At 34.1% G+C, this 27928-nt stretch overlaps 1 non-coding gene across 1 annotated transcript; it reads right to left on the reverse strand.

Moving 5' to 3' along the window:
* Positions 1–22918: 22918 nt before the first annotated feature.
* On the reverse strand, positions 22919–22990 carry Trnap-ugg (transfer RNA proline (anticodon UGG)). Its single transcript has one exon. It is a non-coding gene; the product is annotated as a tRNA-Pro (tRNA).
* Between the last annotated feature and the right edge of the window lie 4938 nt (positions 22991–27928).

Raw genomic sequence — 27928 nt, forward strand, 5'->3', positions numbered from 1 at the left:
GTTTTCCCCGCACTAACACTGTGCCGAAAACGAAACGACTTTTACAGAATTGACTTGTTTTCTTAGGAGTTTAATAAGGAGTAGGCTGAAAATTCGTCGCCAGTTGGACGCGACGACGATATTTAGTGATAGTTTCGAATAAAACTTTAATTATTTTCCGGAGTATTATAAGGTTCTTAAACCTTCCTAATTTGAATTTATCTAGAATTTTCAACACTGCTTGACGATAGGTGCGAGGTGCAAAAGAAATCAAATAAAATGGTTTGCAGTTAGCTTGCTTTTAACTGAACCATCAAGATGGTATGTGCATCGTCCTGAAAAATTTTTTTCCAGCGGTTCTATATTGTGCTTTTGCGCAAATTATGCAAAAGAAAAAAAAGGATAATTATATATTTGCTTCTTTAAATAGTTTTCAGAGCTCCAGTAAATAATTTTACTAAAATAAAGTTTCTAAATTTACCCTAAGTTCAAGATCTACTCGTCGTTTTTGTGCCGACGAAGGGCCACCGACTCCGGGCGTGCCTGCGGTGTTCGAAAACCCCTAAAATATTTGTTGGGGGTGTCGGACAATCCCACCACCAATAAGTACTAGAAAAGAGAATACAATGAAGAGAAAAATCTTATTTCCTAAATAAACATGACCTCAAGAACAAAGATCCTCCGTAACAAAAAGCTACTTTTTTTTTCTCTGAGCATATTTTTTTTTTTTCCATTTTAATGACATAAGTTCAAAAAACTTCGCCTTTCGTAAAATTCACTCTTATTTTTTAAAACACTAAACAAAGTTTTTCCACACTTGTATACAGTAGACCCTTGCTTTACGCGGGGGTTACGTTCCACGAAAATGCCGCACAAATCGAAACCGCGTAAATTGAGACCTACTGTTAAAATAGGGGTTAGGTTCCGTAAATAAAAAAAAAAACTAATTCATTCCAGTGGTGACTAATTGTATAATAAATTTTATGTGTACTTACATCGATTTTTTTGCACAACATGCGTAAAGAAAACAAACTAATTTCGCGTTCTGTTTATTAAGAGGGGCTGGCAATGATGGTTATTTGGCACATTGAGAATTTTTCTCTGTAATTCTTTGCAGATCATTAACGCATCCATGACCACGTCATGGATGCGTCATTTCCATGATAGAACCTTTCTTCACGAACAAATCAGAAAGATCCTTTCTATTGTCTAGGAATGGCTCAAAATTTTCAATGTAAATGTTTTTGGTTGTGTGTCACCGATGTCGGTAACTTCGTTGGTTTTGACCACCTTTGTCAGTCCTAAAAGCTCTTCTTCCACTGAGTTCTGCTTTACTTCTGGAAAGAGCTTTGGAACCAATTGCTTAAAATGTCTCCAGTGGCACAAGCTCAATTATTAGCATGCCAAAATGGAGTTTATTACGTGTAATCTGCAATATTTAGGAGTTTGGATTTTGAAAGAGGGGAAAATTTTATCTGTTTGCATTGCCGCACCCGCGTACAACTGAAACTCATCCGCGTAAAATAAAATGAAAGTGTCAAATCTTAAACCGCGTATAATCGAAACCGCGTAAAACTAGGGTCTACTGTACTCAGTTTGTATTTTATGTTTTTTTTTCTTTTTGTACATGCGAACATTGGCGGCAATTGGGGCTTATAGTGGAGGGGGGTGGAGGGGCAAAAAAATATGACAACTAAAAGTCATGAGACTTACAGCGGTAGCAAAAAATGAAAAAAAAGGACTGGTTTTGAGAATGTGGAAATTGATGCAAGTCTAACAACTTAACTCTCGTTTTTCTTAAAATTTTGATGAATTTTGTACGCAATAGCTTTTTTTGAAGAAACACTGAGACATGAATTAGACTTAACGTCATTTACCCCGAAGTATTTTGAGGTGTCACAAACACTTAGTAATAATTTTATTTAACAACTAGCGGAACTCGCACGGCTTTTCCCGTAGAAAATTAAAAGATCCTTTGGTTCGCCTGTACATTTACAAATAAGGGATGTCGCCAATGTGGTATGTTAATTTGCTCGTCCACGTTATAGTAATTCACTCGGTGCATAGGAATTAAATCCATCATTAGTGGTTAAAATTGGAATAGAAAAAGAACAAAATCGAATATTCAAAAATCGCTTCGAGGTGCTCCTCCCTATGCTATGAACTAATTTTGTGACATTTCATGAAAATCGGCCGAACGACCTCGGCGCTATGCGCGTAACAGAGATCCAGACATCCAGCGACAGTGACTTTCTGCTTTATTATTAGTAAAGAATATTACGGTTTGTTTTTGTAAAACAATTGATTTTCTTATATCTAAACAATGAATACATTCAGTAAAAGTTATTGCTTGTGCTAAATAATGTTTCGTGAACAGACATACAAAGTATAGCAAAAATTACTTTCTGAAAATTTTGACTTTTTTTTTAATTTCTAGTTTTTGGTTCCTAAATTGAAAAAAAAAAAAAAAAACAAAGAGTGGGGTGCTTCCCCCCCCCCCCCCACACACTCCGAGTCACCGCCATTGCATGCGAAAACGATCGAAGGTCATTTCATTTAATATTTGTTTAAAACGCCGATTTTCTAAAACAATCCTGGAATTCCCAAGAAATGGTAACTCTCAAATACTATATTACTTTTCGCTTGTTAATTTATGACTTATTTGATCGTTGTAATTGATTGCTCTTTCGCAATCAAGATCTTTTAACGAGACAAATCGGCAATATATCCTTCGAAATAATCAAAGGAAAAAAATATCATTTCAGTTCTTTTTAAACCTTTTCTTCTACATTTCAACTGAGCAGATTCTTCTGCTGATTTATGTGATTTACTCCCATTGGGGGGGGGGAGGGGGTGTAATTAAAATTAAAAAAAATGAAGATTCTTGGATTAATTCCACTTGTGCGAGATGCAGTCTAAAAGTCTAAAATAGAAATAACAAAAATTCCAACGTCTATTCAATCCTCCAATAAAGTTCTTCACGTACCATTATTGATTTTTTTTTTTTTTTTTTTTTTTTTGCACTGTGGATGGACAACGATTTCAATTTGACCTGCATTCCCGAAAAATGCTGTTTTGAACATATTCAAAGTAAGTTACTTTTTTTCCGTACAAAAATATTAATCTCAGTTCTAAAAACTTGAAAACTTTCATTTTCTCTCATAGTTTAAAAATATCAGTACAAATTTGTAAATTTGTCTTTGTTTGATTTTGTATATTCATTCACTCATTTTTCAATATTTCGCTGAGCATAACAAAAATTTAAAAAATTACTTGTTTCAACCTTTATGTTTCGATTACTTATGATTCTCACTAATATTTTCTATGGTAAAATATTGCTTTGATATTTATGTTGAATTTTGTTTATTTGTGGAAATATTCCGTGGTGAAAACTTAATGAAAAAAGTTGATATTTTCTGTCATGTATTTCTCTAAACAACAACAAAACTGAAGTACATTTTCTTGAAAGTTATATTTGCAAATTCGCCTTGTTTTGGACTTCCTCCCCCCTTTCTTTCCTTTCGGACTCTGAGCACCCCCACTGATTTTCAAAACTCGGCGCCTCCGGTCGATGCTGCTACACATCCTCAAATAGTTTTTTTTTTTTTTTTCCTTTCTAGCAAGTAGCATGCTTTTAATCGTTCCATTTAAATTTCGAATCTTCAAATGTTCGGTTTCAATATATAAAGCTAATGCAATCATTCTCCAAACTAAATTAATTGCTAATATTTATGATTATAATGTATTATATAAACATATGCTCTGTAAAAGAAGAATAAATAATCATCCAAATGTTTGTAGCTTTTATTGAAGCAAAAGCAATCATCGCCGTCGTGAAAAGAACTATCCTTCTCTCAATCCAAGAAACAAATAAAACAAAGCTACATTTTCGATCTTCAAACAGGCAGAAAAAGAGAAGACAATGAATATATAAGAATAAATTTCTTGGAAATTTTAGTAAAAATTAAAAGACAATTCAACCATTGTTTTCTAACGTTTTCACACTTGAAGTAACATGATATACTAAACTAGCAGAATATTTGTGACACAATTTGCAGCACTAATACAATGCATATTTTCACTGGCACTTAAATGAACGAAAATGAATGAAATGTCTTGTGGAGCAACACAGGACCTCCTCATCTTCGCCACAAAGCTTGTCTCTTTCAAGTTATGCCCCCCCCCCCCCAGTATTTTTTTTGCATGCTGTGTCCAATGTTTCAAGAATAACCGAAATATTTCTATAATGAAAGCTTAATATGCCCCAATTAGCAGGCTTACAACTTATTCTTACATCCAACTCGGGTGTATCATTGACAAAGACTAAGTTTTCTTAGATAAATTTTCTAGGATTTACACCTAGTTACTTCTTTCTACCCTTTAAGTTAGATAAGAAAATAAAAAAGAATGAAACTGACTCTGCTGAAAGTTGAAGGTCAATTCAAAACTCAGTTTTTGACAAGAAACATTAAAAAGAGATTTTAACTTTTCAGTACATTCTTAGGTCGAAGATACTATTAGTAAATCAACGAATATAATATGAAAGTGAATAAGCCAGTTAGAGGGGTTTCTGACGAGAACACAATACATATTTAAAACTGTTTATTTTGGTTTCGTAAGAATTCAACTGAAGCAAATCAACTAAAACTTAAGTGATATCTAAAATTTGCAGCAATAACATTTCTGTAAGAGTCCCCAATCTTCGTTTATACCTGTTTCAAGATAGTTTGATCGTTTTAGGAAATGCTTTAGACATGACTAATAATACCTAACATGGCATTGTCAGGTAACAAATGCGTGACATCAAAATAGAATCTTTACGAAAGATTTTGCGATTGTAAAAGTTCACAAAATTTCTTATATTGCTTTTTTTGATAGAACGTTGCCATTACAGAAGCAGAAATTAATGCAAAAATTTTCACTCTATCAAAACTCAATCATCTAATAGACATTTATAGAGAATAAAACTTACCTGTAAACAAATATGTGTTGTACATGCATGGTGGTCGTACTTCATCTTAAAAAAAAGAAGTTTTTCCCCCAATGTACTTTCTTCACATTGAAAGCAACTTTACACATATTTCAAGTTTCCAAAAACAAAAACAAAAAAAGTTACTGAAATTACGGCACTACACTACAATTACGACAAACTAAAGAAAGTTTCGGATTCCATCATAATTTCAATGTGTATACAGTATATTTATGCGTATAGAACTTTAAATGTGTCTGTTTATTCTTCGGGAATCCGAATTTCAATTTTAGTCAACATTTAAACATGTTGTTCCATGACTGATGTAAAGCACAAGCGAAGTCCGTAATTTGATCAAGAGGAAAATGAAATTTGTGCCGAACCATACAGGGCAACAGCAACATCTCTTGACCACTGAGTTACGTAGTATAGATAGAATTTGTATTCCAGCATAACTTTCAACCCTTATTTTAAACGAATAAGCTGATATAAACCATAACCATCCATAAACAAAGCAAACTACTGGATTTCAATCATAAATCGAACAAAAAGCTCATCCATCAAGCTGACCATTACGACCTAAAGAGTTACAGTTGCAGTGACTTCATCACTTTATAATCGTTTCCGACCAACGGATCAAACATTTGCCGATTGAATTAATTGTTTCTAAAACACTAGAAATTTTTTCAGGGGACTTTCTTTTAAGAAGAAAAAAAAAGTGAGAGAAATGTCCTATTCACAGCGAAAATAAATCGACATTTAGCTAACTAGTAAGTTGAAATTTTTTTAAGGATAGTTTAGATGTCTCATTATACTGTTTTCTTCCTCATTTAATGGAAAAATGTTCTAAGGATCTTTCTTCATTACGCCACAAAAACGTTTCTGCTCTATCATTATTTACCGCTTCGTAGCTAAAAGTTACTTAAAAGAATCAGAGACTAAGCCGATTGAGAAATTACAAGCAACAAAAAACAATCATTAAAGTTCGTAAAAATTAACGAAAGGACATTTTACATGCATAACAAAACTTTAAAAATTCTTGACTGGGGAACAATGTTTCAGTGTATTCAGATTGCAAAAATCTAAAAACATATTCTTATGAAGGAAGCTCGGAAAAACGTAACTATAATATACCACATTCAAAAATATTTTTCTTGAAATAATTTTGGCAGCTACCGAATAGTACCGTATTTGTATACCACTAGCACTTTTTTTGCCAAAAAAAGGAGGGGAGGGGCTGTAAATTAGGAGTCTAGCCTTACCTGAATATTTAATTTTTTGGTGCTAAAGTTACGACGAATGCTAATAAGCAAAAATGTTGATTGGTGAGATTATTGGGCGTTTGGTTGCAATATTATTGGTTGCCATCCAAATGTCCGAGCTACTTTTGTACATCTGTTTGGAAACAGGCCGATCACGATGTATCGCTATGGATCACTGGGGGTTCCACAGCTTAAAATGGAATCCAAACCATTAGATTTATATCGGAAGATCAGTAATCATGCCTTTCTGTGACTTAATCCAAGCTTTTTGACCTCCCTGGCTCTATGGTAGAAGCTTCGGCTTCTAAACCGGAGGTCGTGGATTCGACTCCCGCCGGTGCCCTGGGTGTTATTTCCTTTTCTTGTGTTGTAAATCTTTCCTATGTGTGTCCAGAGGCAAGGCGCTTAGCAGGTAGTCCTTTATGTATGTGAAGCTGTTCAGCTTCTAAATAAATAAAACCAAGCTTTTTCGCTTTCAGTGTAGAAGTCTTACTTTACCGACAGAGTGTGTTAAATTCCTTAGAAAAAAAGGTTTGGAGAAACTATTCTGAGAAGAAAGTGCTAAAATTGGGATAGCAAAATAAAAATGAGATGCGAATACCTCTTTTACTCATTGTATGCATGTAGCATGAAGCAACAACTCTGCTTGCTTCCTACACGTACCTTTTATTCATGGAAATATTCTTTAAACCATGTCGGCTTGATGGCGTGGTGGTAAAACTGGTTTCCCTTCTACGCCATGGTCCCGGGTTCTGACCCGCGGTGGCCTGTCGATGGATTTCCGAGATGAAGGAATCTTTAGCGCCTATGATGTATGATTATGCGGTAATTAAATGACCCCTTGGGTATTTATTTGACTTTGAATGCCCTTGGCAAAATTAAATCCCTCGTGCAGCTTCGCATCAAAGAGAGCTCAAGTGCCTCCATCTGGTGGTCTGGTGGGAAACTTAACAGCAAAATTATCTGTGCCATTGACATCCACGCCTTAATGGTAGCACATGAAAAACTGGATGCGGTATCGGGAGCTCGCACTAGGTCTGTGAAAGGCCAAATAGCCAAACGCAGCCTCGTTAGAAAGAACGAAAAACAATCCTACGACCACACAAAGATATTTTTTTCTAAAAGCTACTATGTTTAAATTGATTTTGTCTGTTCTGTCTTGATATGAACGAAAGGATATAGTCGATTTCTCTACAGCAGCTGGCAACACATCTGTTACTTTCAAAGTTTTCTCATCCAGCAGTATAACGATATTAGAATTATTTCAAACAATTCAAAAGATGACTATTAATTTGTTCGAACCATTTTCTCGAAAAAATGTTTCAAAATTCCAATCTATTGAAAATGATGAGAAAGCGGAAAGAAAAACTACATGGCAAATTTTAGTAAAAACATTGCTCTTGCACATAGGTGGATACAAAATTGCTTGTGGAGGGGGCATCGGACAGTACAAAGTGCTCCACCCCTCCCCCCTCTCCTGCTCATGCAATTTTTATACTTTATGTGTAAGTGTGGTTTTTTGAATATGTTGTAAAATTATTTTTTTAGCTAGAGAGAAATGAACTAAAAAATATTTAATGGGATAGTTCAGAGAAATTTTTATCCCTTTGGGAAAAGCACGGGTCCCCTGTGTCGACCCTAAAATTCGCTACTGCTCTTACATCTTACATACGTCGATTTCTTCGAATGACATTCAATTTATTGAGTTATTACTTCAAAATACTTATAACCTTCATCACCAAGTTATCTTTTGTCGCTTTGTGTTCGAAAATTTATTTCTTTTGAAAATGGGAAAGTGGCAGTTGAGGAACTTCGTTAATTTATCGGTTTACCGTTCGCTTGACGGGTGGCAAAAAATGCAAAAGCAAATCATGCGAAAGTGCGGTAAATTTTTCAGTTCCCGCCCATCTTTTAAGACCTCAAAGGCCATCCGTTTGAAGATAAGAAGATGCCAAAACAAACAAGAACCGTTCCTTTTTATGCTATTTTTTCCCGCCAACACTTCCACGAGCTTGTTACTAAGAGCCGTTCTATGCTCTGGTTGGTTGTATTTTCTTCAAGTGCCAGTTACGGTTGACGATAAACCAAAGGAAGAATGAATCGTTTGGCCGTGAGAAGTTTCATTTCCAACTGCCTGAACTTGCTTTGGGGAGTTGTTTCTCCACGTTTTCATTTTTCTCATCTTTTATTTTATTCAGTAATTGAAGGTCAGGTGCTTCAAACGCTTTATGAAGAATAATAATGAAGCTTTTATTTTTATTTCCTGATTTTACAGGTGTGTACTGATCGTTACAAGCTGTTTGAATAATTTTTAACAACTAGTAAAACGAAATTATTTACATACTGTTGTTTTTTTTTTTTTTTTTTTCATTTTTTGCTCAGAAGGAAAATTATAAAACACGTATCATTACTGCTGATTTGAAGGTATTTTAGGAAGGCAGAGAAATTTATGTTTGAAAGTAAAAATTTCTCGAAAGAAATCAACTACGAGAAATGCTTAAAGCACTTGAAAGTTCCAATCTGATTAAAACTATTTAAAGCGAGGCGGATAGAGACTACTATCTTAGCGCGACGGGGGGGCGGGGGGGGGGACACGCTGAAAAATATAAGGTTTTAGGTACGAAAAATCTCTGAAATTTCTTGGGTGTTAATAAGAAGCATCAAATTGGACAGGAATAATAGTAGAGCAAAGTAGTTTGGTGAAGGGGGAGGTCATGACCCTCCTCTTGTACACAATAATAGGGAACCCCGCTCTGCTAACGATGTCGCTAATGTGTACTCGATAACTGTCCTGTCTAATAGTATGTTTCTGCTTTGTCGCGAGAAGCAATTTGATCGCTGAACTTTAAAAAATTTCTCCTTTAAAACAAATTTGATCTCTCTTCCTCTGTTTCCGAACTGTCCGACCACGTTTGCTATGGAAAATCAGCAAGCTGTCAGTTTAAGACGATTCTATCTGAATGAATCTAGCAGGCGAAAAGGGAAAATAGCGGGAGAATTTTGTGTTACGCGTTTCTTTCATTCGATGTCTCCAGGCCGATCCTAGGGTGTCGGGCCGCCCCGCGTGCAAAGACCTGATGTGCCGCCCCTGAAGTCCATTTTGCATGTTTTGATTATAACGCTCATATAAATCTATATAAATCTTTCTTCAAATTTCTGTATCAAGTTCTAATTTTAAAAAAAAAATACAGAAGAAGGATGAATTTACGTAAAAAGTTAGAAAAACTCCTTAGGTACAATTTATAATATCTTTGAAAGAAAGTAATAGGTACAAAAAATTTACTAGTCGTAAAAACGCATTTTATAGTCTGTCTTTGGTGACATCAGAGGAAAGACGGAGGAAGGAGAAACGGGGGGGGGGGGGGGGGTATCGTCCCCCGGAAAATATTCGAAATTGGCGTGTAAAAAATTGCTGTGATTAACCTTTAGTTGTGTTTGGTTGCAAGGACGAAAGAGTCGGGAACATTTAAGGTCCATGGAGAAATTTTCAATATTGACGTCAAAAATTGCAATTTTAGGAAATTTTTCGTGACTTAAGGGGAAAATAATGTTGGAGTTCTTTCCTAAAATTCTTTAAAAATTAATGCTAAATTGCAGCTATTTTTTGTGACTTTAGTTTAGAAAGGATTGACTCTATCTCAGAAAATTTTCTGAAACGGAAGTTTTAAACAAGCAATTTTGAGAAATCTTTGTTGACATTGCTGGAGGGAGGGAGATTCGGTCGTCTCCTATCGAAAGTTTTCAAAAATTGAAGTTTAAAACTCAAATTTAGACTGTCTTTGGTGACGGTAGGGAGTTTGGCATCTTTCCTCTGGTAATTTATTTGCACTATTGTTTCAAAAACACATTTTTTGCTAGATTTGGACACGAAAGGGGGAAACCGGAAAATAATTCCGAACTGAGAGAAATATTTTTCGGACTTAAAATCAATTTCAGGCTAATTTGTGAAGGAAGGGTTTTAGGGCTCTAAAAAGCGCAATTTCGTACTATCTTTGGCGACGTTAAGGAAGCCGAGAATATTCAGCGGATTTTTCTGAATATTTTTCGATATTAATATCTGAAAAATACAACTAAAGACTTGTCTCCGATTGATGGGGGATGATGTAGGCCCTAGCGCCCTGAAAATTTACGTAAGCCATCCGGATTTTTTAGAAATGTAAGTCCCAAATTCGTATTAGGTATTGTTTGATAACGATGGGACAAAGAGCGGTTGAATGAAACTGAAGTCAATTTCAGGCTAGTTTAGGCAGGAAGGGTTTGGTGGCTCACGGAACCATCTAAAAACAAAAGTTTGAGCTTTTGTGATTACGTTGGAGAAAAGGGGGATCCGCGGTATTTCCCCCAAAGTTCTTCGAAACTAATTATTAAAAAACGCAATTTTAGTTTGTTTTAGAATACGTTAAGTGAGAGGGGGTAGGATTGGGGGCCTCTCTAGAGACGCTAGTTCAAACCATCTTCGCTGGTAATCTTAGGTAATGAATTTCAGGGCCCTCTACCGCAAAAATTTCGAAAAAGAAATTCGAAAAATACCATTGAGCAATTTTTGCTGACGTTAGGAAGGGCTGTCCCCCGAAAAGACATTTTGGACTTTGGAGCCGTCATTTTAAGGCTATGTTTGATTACATTAAGGTAGAAAGGGTGAATAAGAGACTTAACTGGATCCTTAAAATCGGTGGTTCAACCAGCGAAATTTTCTGGAATTAAAGTCCTAAAAACGCAGTTTGAAGCCTTTTTAGTCTCGTCAAGGCATCTTTTTGGATCTTCGTTTTGGAGTTACACTTAAAATTTGTAACCCGGGGCAAGGGCTTTGTCCTCCTACCTGATCTGAAACCGGGCAGTTTATTCGTGATTTTAATTAGAAAAAAATTGCTGTAAAGGGGGAAAATTAAAAATTTTAGTTCGTTGATTATATACGTTTGACTCTCAGGGGAGTCGCAATTTTCCATTGTCTCTCCGGTCTCCACGTATCCACGACTGTTGAACACAGAATTTGTTGTTTGAAATACTTGCGACTTGCGAGAATATCCTATCAGCATAGTTTTTTTTTTACATAAAATATCTCTTCATTGTTAAGGGTCAATAAAAGCTTGGGATGCTGGGGATGAGCATTAGTGGCCTTTAGAAGCCACACTTTTTTCATGCTTCTGGGGCGGGGGGACTTTCGTCATTGCTTCTCCCTGTATCCATGCCTGATTACCAGTTCTGTCACAAATTTTGCAACCAAATGAAGCATGTCAGTAAAGAGTTGATATTAATGGATAATGGAGCAAAAAATGTGCTCTATCATTCCATTTTTCTTAATATGCTATGCTGTTGGAAAATTGGCACTTATTTTGATAATTGAACATTTAAAATTCTGCATATTTATTCGACTTATTATGTCATCTTGTGAGAAATTCTTGAGGAATTTTATTTGATTAAAAGAATCATATGATGCGGCCTACGGCCGCCTCTTGGTTTGGCCGCCCTTGTGCGGTGCACACTCTGCACACCTGCTAGGATCGGCCCTGAATGTCTCTCCCCTCGAGTTCGGCAGACTGGTGTCCCCACAAATTAAATGATGTTACCTATTCCACCAATGAACCAGATGCTTCCCTTTTGATCGGTTATCAAACAGTACCTTAATACTATTTTTCACGAAAGGAAAATATAAATGTTTGAATTTAAAATGGAGCAAAAAGATAATTTTAGTTTTCATTTGAATTGGCAGTGTCCATTCGAAAGTTAGCGAGAAAATTTTAATTAATTCTAAAGTATTTTATTCAAGGAAGGATAGAAAATGGTGTTTTCGTATTCTCTTCCTCTGTATTTTACTCCACTGGAATACATTTGTGACACTTTACAAAAAGCTTCGCCGTGAATCGCTTTTTGTTCTCCTCCCTAAATTTGGCAAGCTTCCTGCTGGAAGATATTGACACATCGCACCAAGGCAAGGAACGTGACACAATTAGAAAAAAAAGAAAAAAGCAGCAATGGAGAAAATCAAGGTTTTAAGCAATATTTCTTTTAAGCGATTTAGACTCAAACATTAAAATACGCACAAACAATTTATACTGTAATGTTTACTTGTTAGTTTTTGTTGTCACAAGAGATAATGCACATGCTTAAAGTTCGAAAAAAAAAAAGAAGTCTTTTAAATTATAAAATTTTCATGATGTGTCACTATAGGTAATATCGTTTTTACGCCACCGCCCACCGCGCACCAGTTATGTAAGCTAATTTTGCGAGTTTTGTGATAAGAAAGAGCATTAAACTTGGGTTTTAAATCAATGCCTAGTACGTGTTTTCCCAAATTTTGCGTTCTGTCACTTTTCTTCCCGGGTGTGACATGTTTCGGGCAAAAATTATAAAATCTTATTCGCCAGGGAAAAAAATAGGCGCCAGTTCAATTAAAGAAGGCAGAAAATATTCTCATTTTGACTATTCGAAAGACACATTTCTGCTGGAACCTCAATTATTGAAAAAAGAAAGAAAAAAAAAAAAAAAAGGATAATAGTATAGCATTGTTTTTGCGTCGTTTCAGGAAGGAAGGGAAACGGCGTATAACTGATTTTTTTTTTTTTTTTTTTCAATGCTTATTTCCGACATTATTGTAAAAACAATCTCTTAGAATACAGTTTAGTGAATGAAGTCAGAACGACCGAACTGACAACACTGGCGAAACAAAACGCTGAACCTGCGCAGCGGCAGGTGTTGACCATCGGCCTCCACTGTTGTTCTGTTGAGCCTCGTTTGTTTTCCGTGTAAGACTTATTTCATGAAGTGCTTGTTTAGTGCGTTGGATCTTAACCGAGAACACAAAAATAAATGAACATTTTCGTGTGAATTTACATTTTCGTGTTAGATCAATTTTGACTCTTACTAAACAGCTCCTGGCAAAAAAAGTGGATGGTGCAAATTGCACATCCACCATACTCGCCAGATCTTGATCCTCCAGACTTCTTCCTAGTTCTACTACTTAAACTCGCTTTGAAAGAATGGAGATTTGACGGTATTACTGACATCCAACAAAACGTGTGACGATGCTTTTGAACTCTATCTCAAAAGAATCTGCTATACTAGTCCTGAAACTTAGCAAAAAGTCTTCTTTTGGGATAGACTTTTTGCTAAGTTTCAGGACTAGTATAGCAGATCTCAGCAGTGCAGGGTTATGAAAGATGACTATTTCGAGGGATAGTAAGGTAACTTTCGTTATTATTTCCTCTACGTTAATGTTACAGGATTGTTCACCGAACTTTATTGTCAGAAGTTGCATACTATGATGTAAAAGATTTTTACATACAGACATTTAAGAGCAATCTTTTATCGTGTTTGGCTTGCTGATTGCCTTTGAGCATTGATTATCGCATAATGAATTGAATTGAGTTCTTTAAATATTTTTTCACTTATGTTTTGAACAAAATAAGTTTTAAGTTTATCGATACAGTCTCTTGTTCCGTTAAAAGAAAGTATTGTCCATACCTGAGAGGTATCACTCCTAGAAGTCGAGAAAGATGGTCCAGCAGCAATTTTTCCGATTTTTAGGAAGGTGAATACATTGTATAACCGAAATTCTGTGACGTATAAACGATAAAGTTTTCTATTAATAGGGAAATGAACTATTCGAGAATTTATGAAAACAACGTGTACGTGTAAATAAGAGTATGAACGTTGCTTTACTGTAATTCAAAACTTCAAGAAAATTTCCCTGTTTAGTTCAAAATGCTTCAAACGACATACTAGATCTTACTAACTGTAAGATTATATGTACGTACCAATCTGTTTTCTTGTAAATTGGGAACTACCAATCTGAACTGAGTATGGTGACTGAATAAATTAACTCTTCAATTATGAATAAATTTAAAAAATACCAACTTATTTAATTTTTTTACTAAGGTTTACTTTTAAGTCTCTGTCACTTTTAATTATTAATAATACGTTGTGCAAAAAAAAAAAAAAAATGCTTATGAATGAAAAATCTAAATTTTTGTATGTGTAAATATTACTTTGATTGCAAATTATCACTTTGCATGGAGTTTTAAAAGTGATAATTCGCTACATTAAAAGCTATTTTAATCGAGTTGATTTTTTTAACTCGTTCTGAAAGAACTATTAGTCGTCAAGGAATTTTTTCGAAGTGAAACTTTTTATGCGACTGCTTTAAAATCCTGATCCTAAACCTTTTTGTGTAACGAAAGTGGCGTAGTTGTTTTTTAATCGTTGCCAAAAACAATAAAAAATCAGAGCAATTATGAAGTTAGTTTTGTTAATCATTTTGAACACTTCAAATAGTGCAAATTTTCGAAAATTTCTTTGATTTAAGTCAAGTCATCCGTTTAAAAGTATAACCCACATTGCTTAGATTCAGCCTTGTGATTAGTTATCTTCTATTAATCAAATTAGCTTTATAATTACACCTTTTTCATTGCTTTTGGCAACAATTAGAAAACTGGATTGAGTATTGTTTAGTTTTTTATTTGTTTATAATCTGTTTTCTTCATTTATATAAACAATTTTGTTTTGAATATGCCTAAGTCAAGCGCAGAAATAACAAGAGGTTGGTATGAGAGAAAACGTGCGGGTAAAGTGACGGTTTAGAATGCAAAAAGAAAAGAAAAGAAAAAAGGAAAAGATAAATTTCACTTCTTTCGTGTGTCTTTACGATGCACATTTTTTTAAATAGTCATCTGGGTTTCGTTAGACCCTGTGTATCAGAGGCGAATACAAAAAACCATTTTAGAGGGGTCATGCTGAAGACGCCCCCCTCCCCCCCTTTCACGAACGAAGCTACGGTTTTGGGTACCAAAAATTTCTGAAACCTCTTGCGGGCAATAAAAAGCACCAAATCGGCCAGGAATAAGTCACCTAGCTGTGGATAAAGATTGCAAATTAATTTCATATGCAGTGAATGAAGTAGTATTTCAAATATTTACTTTCAAAAATAATTAATGAATTGAAAAGATAATGTAATCGTTTACGCGTTACATGCATAAAGTGTTTGAACACAATGTGGACGGATACTGTTGTCGACGGTGTGTGTGGGGGGGAGGGGGGGTTCATGACTTCCATGACCCTCCCCTCGTATACGCCACTGCTGCGTATAATTAATATGCATAAAAAATATGAAAACAAGTAAAAGAGAAACGTGATTCATTATGACTCCTGTACGAATGTCAGATAAAGAGCACACAAGCCTTGGAATACAACCAATTTGAGATACATCTTCAATAGCTGGAATTATCTTTTGGCGCCAACGGAGGTAAGGCTTCGTTATCTGTGATGCTAAAATGGCAGCAGTCGGGAACGTTGAACAGAAAATATATCGAATAAAGATTATAATGCCCTTAAACTTAAACAACTTATTCTTCCTGCCTTAAAATTCACTTCATCCGTGAGAAATAATTTTGGCACATTCATTAACTGAACAGGGGCGCCAGGGGCGGATACAAAGGGAGGGTCATCATAAGGGTCATGACCCCCCTCCGAAAGAAGTATGAAAGAAAATAAGTAATGGTTTCTTGATTACAACGTTCAAAAATTGCAGTTAATCTTAATAGCTTTATGTTTAATTATAAAGCAGTCAATAAAATTTATTTTTAAAAAAATTGGGAAGAAGTAATATTGGTGGTACAATAAAAGCAATTTGTACAAAGCTGTATATCGCCTTTCTCTTCTCTCATATTTTTAAATTAGATTTTATTGGCTGCTTTAGAATTTGTCTAAATATGAAGAAATTGAAATTAAATGCAATTTTCGAGTGTTGTAATTAAGAAATCATGTATTTATTTTATTTTAAGCTTTTTAATGCGAACCAAGCTTAAAGAAGTCTTTAGATTAAAAAAAAAAAAGCACAATTTTATATTCTATTTTAAAGTTTTCTCGCTTTGAAATTCGTTTGAGATTAGACTTTTTTAAATCAAAAAGGTATTTACTTGCTACTGCTACCTCTCCTTACTGTAAAAAAATAAATAAATAAACAAGTGAAAATAAAACTAAAATCGGTATTCACTTTTGCTCTAACATAAATGTATTGCACATTAAGAGAAAAAACGTTAGCGCTAACTTGCTCTAAAGTGTTGTAAATTCGTATGCTCGAATTTTAAAACAATATTGACGAAGTATATGGTGAAAAAAGATTTTCGAAACGCTTTACCCTGTATTATTGGAAATGTTTTAAATGGTCAAAAACAGCGAAAATTGAATTAGTTTGTTAACTTTATTAACAAAACTAGCAGTGCCTGCACGGCTTTGCCCGTAGTAGAATATTAAAAGGTCATTTAATTCGCCTGTATATTTACAAATAATGGATGATGTATTTCTCGCCAATATGCTGTTTTAATTTGCTCGTACAAGTTATGGTAATTCACTCGGTGCAGAGGAATTAAGTCCACCAATAGTGTAAAATTAAAATTTAATAGAAAAAGAACAAATCGAATTTTCCAAAAATCGCTTCGAGGTGCACACTCCCATGCTACGAACTTATTTTGTGCCAAATTTCATGAAAATAGGCCGTACGGTCTAGGCGTTATGCGCGTCACAGAGATCCAGACATTCAGACAGAGAGATTTTCAGCTTTATTATAAGTAAAGAAGATTAACTTTATATTGCAATTATTCTTCACTTTTTTTTTTTTTTTGCAACAATTAAAAAGTGGAACCGCATATATAAGGATAGAGAAAGGAACTTAACAACTAGTCTTTAAAAATAAGGAAAGTTTTTGCTTTTCTTTTTAGTTTCGGCAGTAAAAATTTATCAACGAAACATTTTAATATACACTATATAACAATGTAGGTCTTTGGGATTTTAGCAAAATCATATGTTTGCGTCCAATCATGCTAAAGTATCTCTTGAACCTTCAAAAGTGCAGTTCCGTATTATTTTATGGCAGGTTATAGGCTGTATAATATCGGAAAAGTTGTTCAAATATTCATCATAATGTCTGCCAGTTTTCAAGATCAACATTATCTTCGCAAACAGAGCTAAACAAACGTTACCAAGGCAACAAAACATTTTAAACGAATTTTCAAAACACGAGTAATAACAGTGATGAAGTATTCGTAGGAATGAGATCAGCTTCTGCACTAAAGCATGGAGGGGTTGCGTTAAATATTTACTGACTTAGTTGACACCGCATTTTTATTGATTTTAGTTGAATAAGTATTTTATTCTCAACTAGTGGTACCCGCACGGCTTTGCCCGAAGTTAAAAATTAAAAGGTCATTTGGTTCGCCTGTATATTTACAAATAATGGATGACGAATTTCTTGCCAATTGGCTATGTTCATTTGCTTGCCCATGTTACGGTTCCACATTATGATAATTTCGTAATTTACTCTTCCACGTTGTGATAATTTGCTCGGTAAAATGTTCTTAAAATTGAAATAGAAAAAGAACAAAATCGAATCTTCGAAAAATCGCTTCGAGGTGCACACCCTCATGCTACAAACTAACTTTGTACCGAATTTCATGAAAATCGGCGATCGGTTTAGTCGCTGTGCGCGTCACAGACATCCAGACAGAGAGACTTTGAGCTTTATTATTAGTAAAGATAAAGATAATAATATTTCTGATTAAAAGATTTCTTTTTATCACAGAAATGGCTGCAGTAACATTTTTGAGTTGCCGAAAATTTCGCTGCTTACTCTATATTCTTGCAGTAACCTGCAGTAATATTTGTAAACTGCTAAAATTGGCGCATATTTAGGGGTGCGCCCTAATAATAATACGTATAAAAATGGGAAAATTTGCATCAAAGTAAACAAATTTAGAAATTTTCAACTACCCGATTGTTATTATTTCTTTCCTCTTTTTTTTTAAAAGCAAGATTATAGTTTTCAATTTCACTTTATCGTTGTCTGCCGTTCGCACATTTTATTCGTTCTGTAATTAGTAGATAGAGAGTCACATGATCCGTTATCATTGTGTGACGAATTCATGTAAGCTAAAATATTGAGAGAGTAACAGAATTGCGTTTCTGGTAACAAATAGTATCGTCTGCTTTTTTCATGCAAAAATGCGATATTTTTTCTTTCTTTCCCTGAAATTTCTTTCTAATAGGATATTTTTGGTACTTGTCATCATTTCTGTACATTCTTTGTATATTATAAACTTTAAACACTTATATACCGTAATTATGAATGATTATTCTTTAAATCATATCTAACTTAAAAATTTCTTGTAGCAAAAATACTCAAATAAATTCATTTAGGATATTATGTTTTTTTTTTCTCCCCCCCCCCCCCGTCTCATTTTGGTTTGCTTTAAAATAAATATTTTTTCTTTCTCTTTGTCTTTCAACTAAAATTGCAACTGCGCACATTTCATTCTGCATCTACCATTTATTTTTTGATGATTGTTCCATGTATTATGCTGCAATTTTTTAAATATTAAAATTGATGATAAAACTAATGTCTGCCATTTAATCGATAGAAAAAATCAGAAAAAACAAGCTGAAACTTATTAAAAATTATAAATTTGGAAACACGAAGAATCAGCTACCGAGCATAGAAATTCGAAAAGAAAGAAGAAAGAGCGTTTTGAAAAATAAAGAACACCGTTTCAAAACATGTTTGCAATATCGATTACGAAAACTTTGATTTTTATCAAAAACAAATTCAGTTTTTCAAAGATAAGAACTTCCACTTATTAATAAGAACAGAACACATAAAATGGGGTTGTCACTGCTGTACTTTTAGTCACTGAAGTTGACAGAATGAGCAAAATATATATAAATATATATATATATATATATATATATATATATATATATATATATATATATATATATATATATATATATAACATGGATCCAGAAAATACTTTCATTTCCTCAACAGATATTTTTTTATTAATTTTTTAGATGTCCGATTTTCAAACAAGGCGTGATCTTTATGACGTCACAAGTGATGTACTTTGGCGCTCTACTCCATTCCCGCGCAAAATATTTACGCTTACTGTGTACCGCATTTCCAGATTATGATAATTTAGCAGCGAATTAAATATTGCGCTCTGCGCTAATGGCATCAGTAAATGGCATTTCTTCATTTGTGATGTCATGTGCAAAAGCGTAAAAAATGAAATTGAATCTGTGCACCGATTTAAATATTTTTTTTATAAAAAGTAAACTTTGTCAAATTATTTTAAAAATGGTCAATTAAGCATACTCTTTCAGAAAAAAATACTTGTAAAATTTCAGAAACGACCCCATTACGACTACTATTACTTCACCGCAAATGCTTGGAGAATTTCATACGTATTACTCGTTTTAATCACTTCTTGCAGTCTAAGAATTCCCACTTAAAACATAAAGTATACTATTAATGCTCTCGAAAATGTTGTGAAGTACAACCCAAATGTATTTCAAACTTGAATACATTACACGAAACAATGCAACAAATGATCAGAATACTTCCAATGGATGAAAAGTTTGGAAAAGTATTTTGGAATGGCCGCTGTTAGGAAGGAGAAATTTACGTGAATGGAAACTTTCTACTTTCGTGCACATTTTACGTCTTCGATATTAAATTAGTAATTGGGTCAGAATGTGTGGTTGAAATAAACTTTGTCAAATTGAATATAGGTCAGTCTAATATGGAATGGGTGAATTGTTCTACGGTGGTGAAAGTATGCACTTCCAATGTGTTAAAAAGCAACACTCAATTTTCATTGGGAAAGGGGCGGAATATCCGCTTTCGAACAATAGTTGTTAAAGAAGCTTTTAAAACAAAGGGACTATGGAGAAGGAATGATGAATGAATTTCTTCCCGTAGTTCCTTCCCCCCTTTCCATATTATGTTTGCTTCCTACACTTGTTACTGCGTAAGTAGCAAATATAATGTTTTATGATCACAAATTAAAAAAAAGAGCATTAGATCTAAATTCAATTTTAAAACGCAATGATTGTGTCGCCGCAGCCAATGAAATCTTTGAAAAATTATGACGTAAAAAAATAGGGCTGAAATTCACAATCGTCATTTGGCAACAGCTCGCAAGCAAAAATGCGTCTGAAAATCCTCATTTATATAATAGCCAATGATTGAGTAACGCTCCTCATCAACAAAGAAACTCGCGCCACGGAATGATAATTTGATAATATCTTTTCCCAGCTAGCACACGAACATTCGGCCAACGTTAGCTTATTACGTTAGACTTATGTCGGCCTCTTACGTTAGAACATACGTTAAAGTGCACCGTCGGAAAACGGTTATCCAACGATTGGTTTCCAACGTTATCTCAACATTTTTCCAGCGCTGTTCCTACGTAAAATGCAACGGTGAACCAATCAATTCCAAACGTTATTCCAATGTAAATTACAACAGTTAAACAACACTTCTTAACATTATCCCAATATAAATTTCGACGCTTATCCAACAATTTTCCAACGTTAGCTGCAACGTTAGACTGATTATTTTCCGACGCTATTCTGATGAAAAATCAACATTTAAGTAACTATTTCCCAATGTTATTGAAATTTAATATGCGCAACCTTAATAGTGTGCTACCTCAGATTGCTTTCCAGCCTATTTCATTTGAATTTTTTATTATTTTCCCTCATCAAATCAATATACTTTACCAAATATATATCAAATCATTATTATTTTACAAGCGTAGAAATAGAAATACTAAAAATTAAAAAAATATGCTGAAGTATGGAAATTCTTATATATGCTAAAATAAATTAAAATATAGTAGAGAAATAGTTGCATCATGTATAGTATCTATAATTTATGTGACTTTTTGCCCTTTGTGACATCATAACCTTTATTGCTACCTCTGATTGCTCTCAAACCTGTTTCATTTAAAGTTTTTACTATTTTCACTCATTACATCAATATATTGTTTCAAAGAGTTAAAAAAAAAAAAAATGCAATTTATCATTTCCCTATCATTTACAAACGTTTCAATAAAATATGAACAAAAATTAAGATATTTATAATTCTTACCTTTTATTTTTCTGAATAATCACTCGAAAATTATCTTCATAAGCATACATTAGTTTCTTTTTTCTTTTTCAGGAAATATTAATTACCAGCAAGGTTATTCTTAAGACAGAATAAAATCTTTGACTTTAAAATTCTGCCATGAAAAATAACCTAGCTTGTTTGAAGGTTCAATTTTGCTTTGACCTGAAATAAGAATTAAAAAAAATAAATAAATAAAAATAAAAAATAAAAAAAACATACGCATACACATTCAGTTAGAATCTTCATAACAATTAAAATGACGTGGGTTAAACTTGAATATCATGAAAACTACTTATTTTATTGTTTTGTCGAACTATTATACTCTCCCATTTCATTAAAAAATTCATGTTCATTGACTTTTTTTTTTTTCATTTTAGTATTAGGGAAGGAATTTTAATGTATTTTATCCATCAACGAGAAAAGTTCATGCAGAGATACAATTTTATTTCTATGGTAAATTGCACATGTATTGTGCGTTTAAAATTACCAAAGCTAAACAAAGAAACAACATGAAATTCTAAAACGAATTCAAAGCATTCACAAAATTCTCTAAAAAAAACTAGTTAAAGCATCTATCAAAAAAAGAAAATCAGTTCGAATGAGCAAAAATTTCAAGAATTTCGATTCATCGGAGACCCCTCCCCCCCCAAAAAAAAAAGATAAAATTCCCCTAGAAACAACCTCTTCCTAAAACCTCCTGCCAAAATGAATTTGTAGGAAAAATTCTAGCAGTTTGAAACAAGAAAAATCTGGGCCTGCACAGCCACAATCATTTGTCGTGCTTGGAAAACAAATAAAAGTAGAATGCATTTAATAATCAAACACACACATACCAAAAAAAAAAAACAATGTTTTATCTTAGTTTTAAATTTATTGAAAGAAAGAAAAATAGTTGGAAAAGTGAATTGAATTACTTTGGAAGACTTTAGTACTTGTGAGATTGAACGACACTCGCCGTGAGCAAGTACGACACGTGTGAATGTGTATGTGACCCTGGAATGAAAAAGAAAATGGCTATGCCCCTGGCGCACTCACTCCTCCATCACCCCTTTTTCAAGTCATGGGTCTCAACAAGACTGCAGAGGCGGGGGGGGGGGGGGCTTATGGGACGCATTACGCACGCTTCGCAGAACGCGCAAATCAGCAACCAGCTTACAATAAATGGGCGTAAATGTGAAACAGGTTTGAAGGTTAGAAATAAGTTGGGAATACGTTTAGTCGGATATAGGTTGGTTTTAAACCATCCTCCGATGCTTCAAATGATCGGATGAGCGTATGACAAAACCAATATCTAACCAAAACATATTTCCAACCATTACGATGCATTTTCAACCTTTCTCCAACGTAAATCCGATGGTTTGTGCTACCTGGGTTGGTAGTGTTTTAAATAGAGGGAAATGCTTTATTGCCACAAGGCGGAATTGGATCCGGTAACTTAACTGTTTTACTGATAAGATTGTGTCATTTCAGGGGAATGAAGTAAAGGAATAGTGGCCAACAATAAACGATATCTACTGGAGTTTAGGGTTCATCCACTGGAGGGTTAAAATTTCAACTATCAAAATATCACCAAACAGTCAATTGCTTCGTTCAGTTGTAGAAACAATTTCCATCCGACGACGGGCGATTTTTTAGTTTTTATGAATCAAACCTATAATGCTTCGCAAAAAAAAAAGTTAGTCCATGACTATTATTTGGATCATTGCGATATCATTCAAAATTCATATAGAAAAGATAGCGTACCCCTCTTGTGCAAAAGGATACATTGGGCCCGGCCGGGATTTGAACCCGGGACCTCTCGCACCCAAAGCGAGAATCATACCCCTAGACCACCGAGCCAGCTGTGAGGAAGGAGAAAGAAATGAAAGCAATGGCTGTCTCGTTAACATGGCCCATTTTCTGCCGCAGAGCGTGGAAGGTGCAATGTACGGTTCAAGTTATCAAACAATGGATCAAAAGTTTCTTAATGAGAAAAAAATAATTCTTAGAAAATTGACAATGCTTTAAACATTTGTGTTATTTAAAGATTTCAGAATTAGGGGTTTTTTTTTTTGGTGTCAGCGTCAGCTTTACGGCACTTTACATTACCATTCCAAAATTGAAGAACGCGAAGTGCGTAGAAATTAACCTCAAAATTTCGCAGGATTTTAAAACGCTTGAAGTAAACACCATAACGAAATTGACGTGACTGATAAGTACCGTCAGAAAATAAAGGCTTAAAATGATTTATTTTGTAACGTTTTACCGCGATTGCAGCAAGCTGACTACTTCAATATCGACAAACGCTGGTTCTCAGACTCCCGTGATGTTTTCGCAGGAGGACTTGATTTAGGGAGGGCTACTGCGCACATAAGAAAATTCCTTAATTTGGCTAAAATCCAAATACCGCTCGAAAAAGTATATCGAAAAATCACGTGGTTTCAAACGCAATTGATCGTGATAAATGTATTTGTGGATGCATGTGATGTAACTCCTTGTCAAGTCACGTGGGTTCAAATAGTTAAACTTGATATATATAAAAAAAAAAAAAAAAAAACAATGTTCACCGTCTACTTGACACTGATTTGTTATTTTCTACGCTAAACACACTCCGCCAAATACCGTTTTTCTGATCTATTTTTCAGTGAACGCAATATAGTTGATCCAAAGGACTTATACCTCGCGTAATTACCATAATTTTAATCTCGAAGCTTGATGTTTGTCAAGAACCTTTCGAGGCATTAATTATTCAAAAAAAAAAAAAAAAAAAAATCCCCAAGTGGCAACCCCTTGGGTGCCAAATATAAAACATGCATTGTACGCATAAAAACATAAACATTGCATTGATTTGAAAACCATTAAAAAAAATAATAATAAGCATTTACGAATAAATAAATATGCGTGTTTGTGTGTATTATTTTTACCTCTCTTATACTCACACACATCAAATTATTATCTTCTTTCAAGGGGGAAAAACGCACAATCTCAATCAGACGTTAAAAAGAAAAACTTTTTTCTTTCTGACTCGGTATCATCCTTTGATAAGTTCATTGACCGTCGTAAACAGTTTTTCTGAATTCGTTTTCTAAAGAAAAAAGTGATTATCACTTGAATGGGTTTGAATAATCTCTTTTACTTGTATGAGTTTCGAAAAAAAAGTAATTAACCTGTGAATAAAAGAAAAATTGTATCTAAATGTTGTTCAGCCGAAAGCCAAAAATTTTCAGACACAAGTTTATTTTTTAATAATTTTGTCATTCAACACTTTCTATACCACCATTAGCAAAACACTGATGTTAAAAAAACTGAGTCATAAGGAATTCATAAACTCTAAAATATTTGAATATTCATGATCTTGTGAATGTCAGCGTTCGAGAGAAAAAAATGAAGTTGCTTAAAAAAAAGTAAAGTTAAAAAAAGTAAAAAAAAATAATTTGAACTTAGACATCCTGAATTCAAATTATGTTTTTCGCAATCACGAGTGTGTCTGTGTGTGTAGGTGTGTGTGTTTGTGTGTGTGAGGGGTATGTGTATGTGTGTGTAGGCATGTGTGCTTGCGTGTGTGGGGGGGGGGTAGTTGTGTGTGGGGGGTATGGTTATGTGTGGGTAGTTGTGTGTATGTGTATGTGTTTGTGTGTGTATGTGTAGGTGTCTGCATGCATGCGTCTGCATATGTGTTTTTGTGTGTAGGTGTGTGTGTGTGTAAGTGTAGGCAAGTAAGTGACGCAACCTGGAGACGGTTTTAGCAAGAGGAGCAGCATCGTGAGGTCGGTCGACGGTGGTGCTGCAGAGGGAGGCGGGGGAGGGGGTTAATAAAATCATAGGAATTCAAAACTGTCAAGTGAGAACAATAAGCAATCGTGATTGCTCAAAAATGATGTTCCATACACGTTTTTTGAAGAAAATTTTTCTAATTTTTTTCTTTGTGTGAGTTTTTTCTCTCTCACTGCTGCTATTCCTTTTCTTTTTTCCTCTTACTTTCTTTCTTTTTATTTTTGAAAAACTTAATTTTTGAAATAAAACTGAACAAAGAACCCAGAATTTTAATGAGAACACGTTTCGTCCAAAAATAAACGAGCCTATTCTCCCGTATACTAACATCGACATTCTAGCGTTTGATCAATTTCTGTCAATTATCTAAGACTGCTAGTTATTTGTAGCATATCTTTTTTGCATTTAAAGCTCATTTTTTAAAAACAAAATACGTCTCTCTCACCTGATGAAGTTGATCCGTAAAAATTAATTTCCACACAAAGTAGTGGCACTTTTTAAACAATGCAGCGAATATATGTCTTCCATAAAAAAAGCTCTTGAATCTCTTTCAAAAATAAATAAAGACTGACAAACACACATTTTCCCTATGTTAATACCCTGCTTTCCAAATTTTGAGGTGATTGGATCAATTTTTGAATGAGCGATTCGATAGGTAAATATCAACCTCGTTAATCCGGGCGGAGATCCAGTTCTTCCGAATTCATGAAAGTACGGATTGAGCGAAGTAACCAATCGATTGACATTTGAGGCAGTGAGAAGCAAAGGAGTGTAAGTAGACTTGTTGGTAGACTTGTTGGTTTAAGTATTTTTATTTATGTATGTAAGAAGACTTTATAAAGTTTCGAGTAAAATGCGCTTCATGTTCAGATCTTAGGCAGGGTTTCATTAATTTATTTTCTAAATCAGTCTTGTATAGCAGCACGCACCAGAACTATAATAGTGCATTCAGGGAGAATGATAGTGGAAGTAAACAGAGATGATTGCTGTTTGCCGCCAATATATGCCACTTCCATGAATTTATCATTGGATTGGCAATTCTTCTCCGGAACATTTCGTTTATCTGATTGGCGCTGTTTTCGCCATCCCATCGCCAATCAGGCAACGGTATCGCCAAGTGTCACGTTGCTTTATTTAGTTCCACTATCAGTTCTTACTGAGTTCACTATAGTACCATCTCTTGCTCCAACACAGAGGAGAAATTCTCCTGCCATTTCTATTTCTACTGATCATCTCCAAGTTTTTAATTTTGGCACTTACATCCCTTTTGCTTATCACTGCCTCATTTAAATTGAAGAATAAACAAACTATGTACTCTACACAGTAAAAACTAACTATTGAATTCTACAGAATGAAATGTAAAACTGCATAAGAGAAAATTACAAAAATACAAAATACATTATTACTCTAACTGGCTTTTAATTTATACAGCATGTGCATCAAAATAGCTGTCCAGACTATGCGAAGGCCAGTTTACTGGAATCCGGATTAATAAGGTTTACTGTAATACATGATGTATTCTATATTCTTGAATTTTTAAATAAAAAATTACATTGTATCTGGTTGTATTTCAGAATACTACGTTGTATGATTTGAGTGCTTAGTTACTTTGAATTCTCCAGTGAACAAACAAGGTGTGTTTAAATAGGTGTGGTTAAAATAAGAAATAACAACGTCAAAGAGCTTAAATTGCAGATTACTGCTGATACGTGTTTCGGCGTTACAAAAAACGCCTTTTTCAATGCAAAAGAAATGAGCTTATAAGGGAAAAGACATCCGACGGCCGAAGTCTTTTCATCCAGAAGATCATTTCTTTGGCATTGAAAAAGGAGTTCCTTGTAACGCCGAAACACGTGTCTGCAGTAATCTGCTATTTGACGTTGTTATTTCTTATTTTACTTTTTACACAAGAAGGTATTTATTTAACTTAAGGTGTGTCTTATTCTTCTTTTTAAGTTACCAATAGTTGATTTGAACTGTAAAAGTCCTTAAAGAAAAAAGTCAATAAAAAGAGGGGGGGGGGGGGGTCCTTGAAATGGTTGACATAATAACAATTTCACTTTATGCTTGTTCTGCAATTGCAACTTCTCTTTGTCATTTAACCGATTTTTTTAAAGGCTTATTTTCCATTCTGTTACATGCAGCAATCCAAAATCTTTTATAAACCTAAATAAATTACTTATTTACAAACCATTAATACTTGTTTAAATGAGGAATCATTGAAAAAAGTATCTGGTTAGTAGGTTGAGATTATTAAAATTGACTAATTAAATTGAAAAGTCTCGGGTAACATTTCGTTGCCTCACTCGAAGCAACAGTAGGTAACTTAATGTTTCCTGAGATTAGATGTTCTGCTGTTGCTTTGAGGTGACGATTTGAAGTATTTTTGTGACAATGACCCATAACGCGAGAACGAGTTTTTCGAAACAACGAATCTTTTAAAGAATTCGGGAAAATTGTTTCATTTTAATTTAAAAATTATTCTCTTACATACAGTTGAGTACATACTATATATTTCATATAGTTGTATTTATTTTATATAGTATATACTATATATTTTATGTAGTTGTATTATTTTGTATAGTAGTTGAGTACATACTATATATTTTATATAGCTCAGTGGAAAAGAAAAAACGAAAATACAAATTAATCCTTCAATTGTGATTTTTTTTCAAGAAGGATGCTATATCACTGCGCTTTCGCTCTCTCTCTCCTCTTTATTTTACTTATTATGATTGCTTATAGTAGATCGTCGAAAATCCGAACTAATTGGGACCATAGGTAGTTCGGATTTTCATATTGTTCGGATTTTCGAAGATAACCAAGAAAATATCTTTTAAGAAAATATTAAGCAATTTAATTAAATAGAGTGGTTATACAATGCGTACGTACATAACATACATAGCGCTACAATATGTAATTATTTAATTTTTAACAAAATTTCACAAAAATTAACTCTTACTATTTGCTCAACAGGAAGGAATATTTTTAAAAACTTTATGGGTGTTCATTTGTATTTTTGACGTT

Source organism: Uloborus diversus, chromosome 4 (genome assembly GCF_026930045.1).
Source record: "Uloborus diversus isolate 005 chromosome 4, Udiv.v.3.1, whole genome shotgun sequence".
NCBI lineage: Eukaryota > Metazoa > Arthropoda > Arachnida > Araneae > Uloboridae > Uloborus > Uloborus diversus.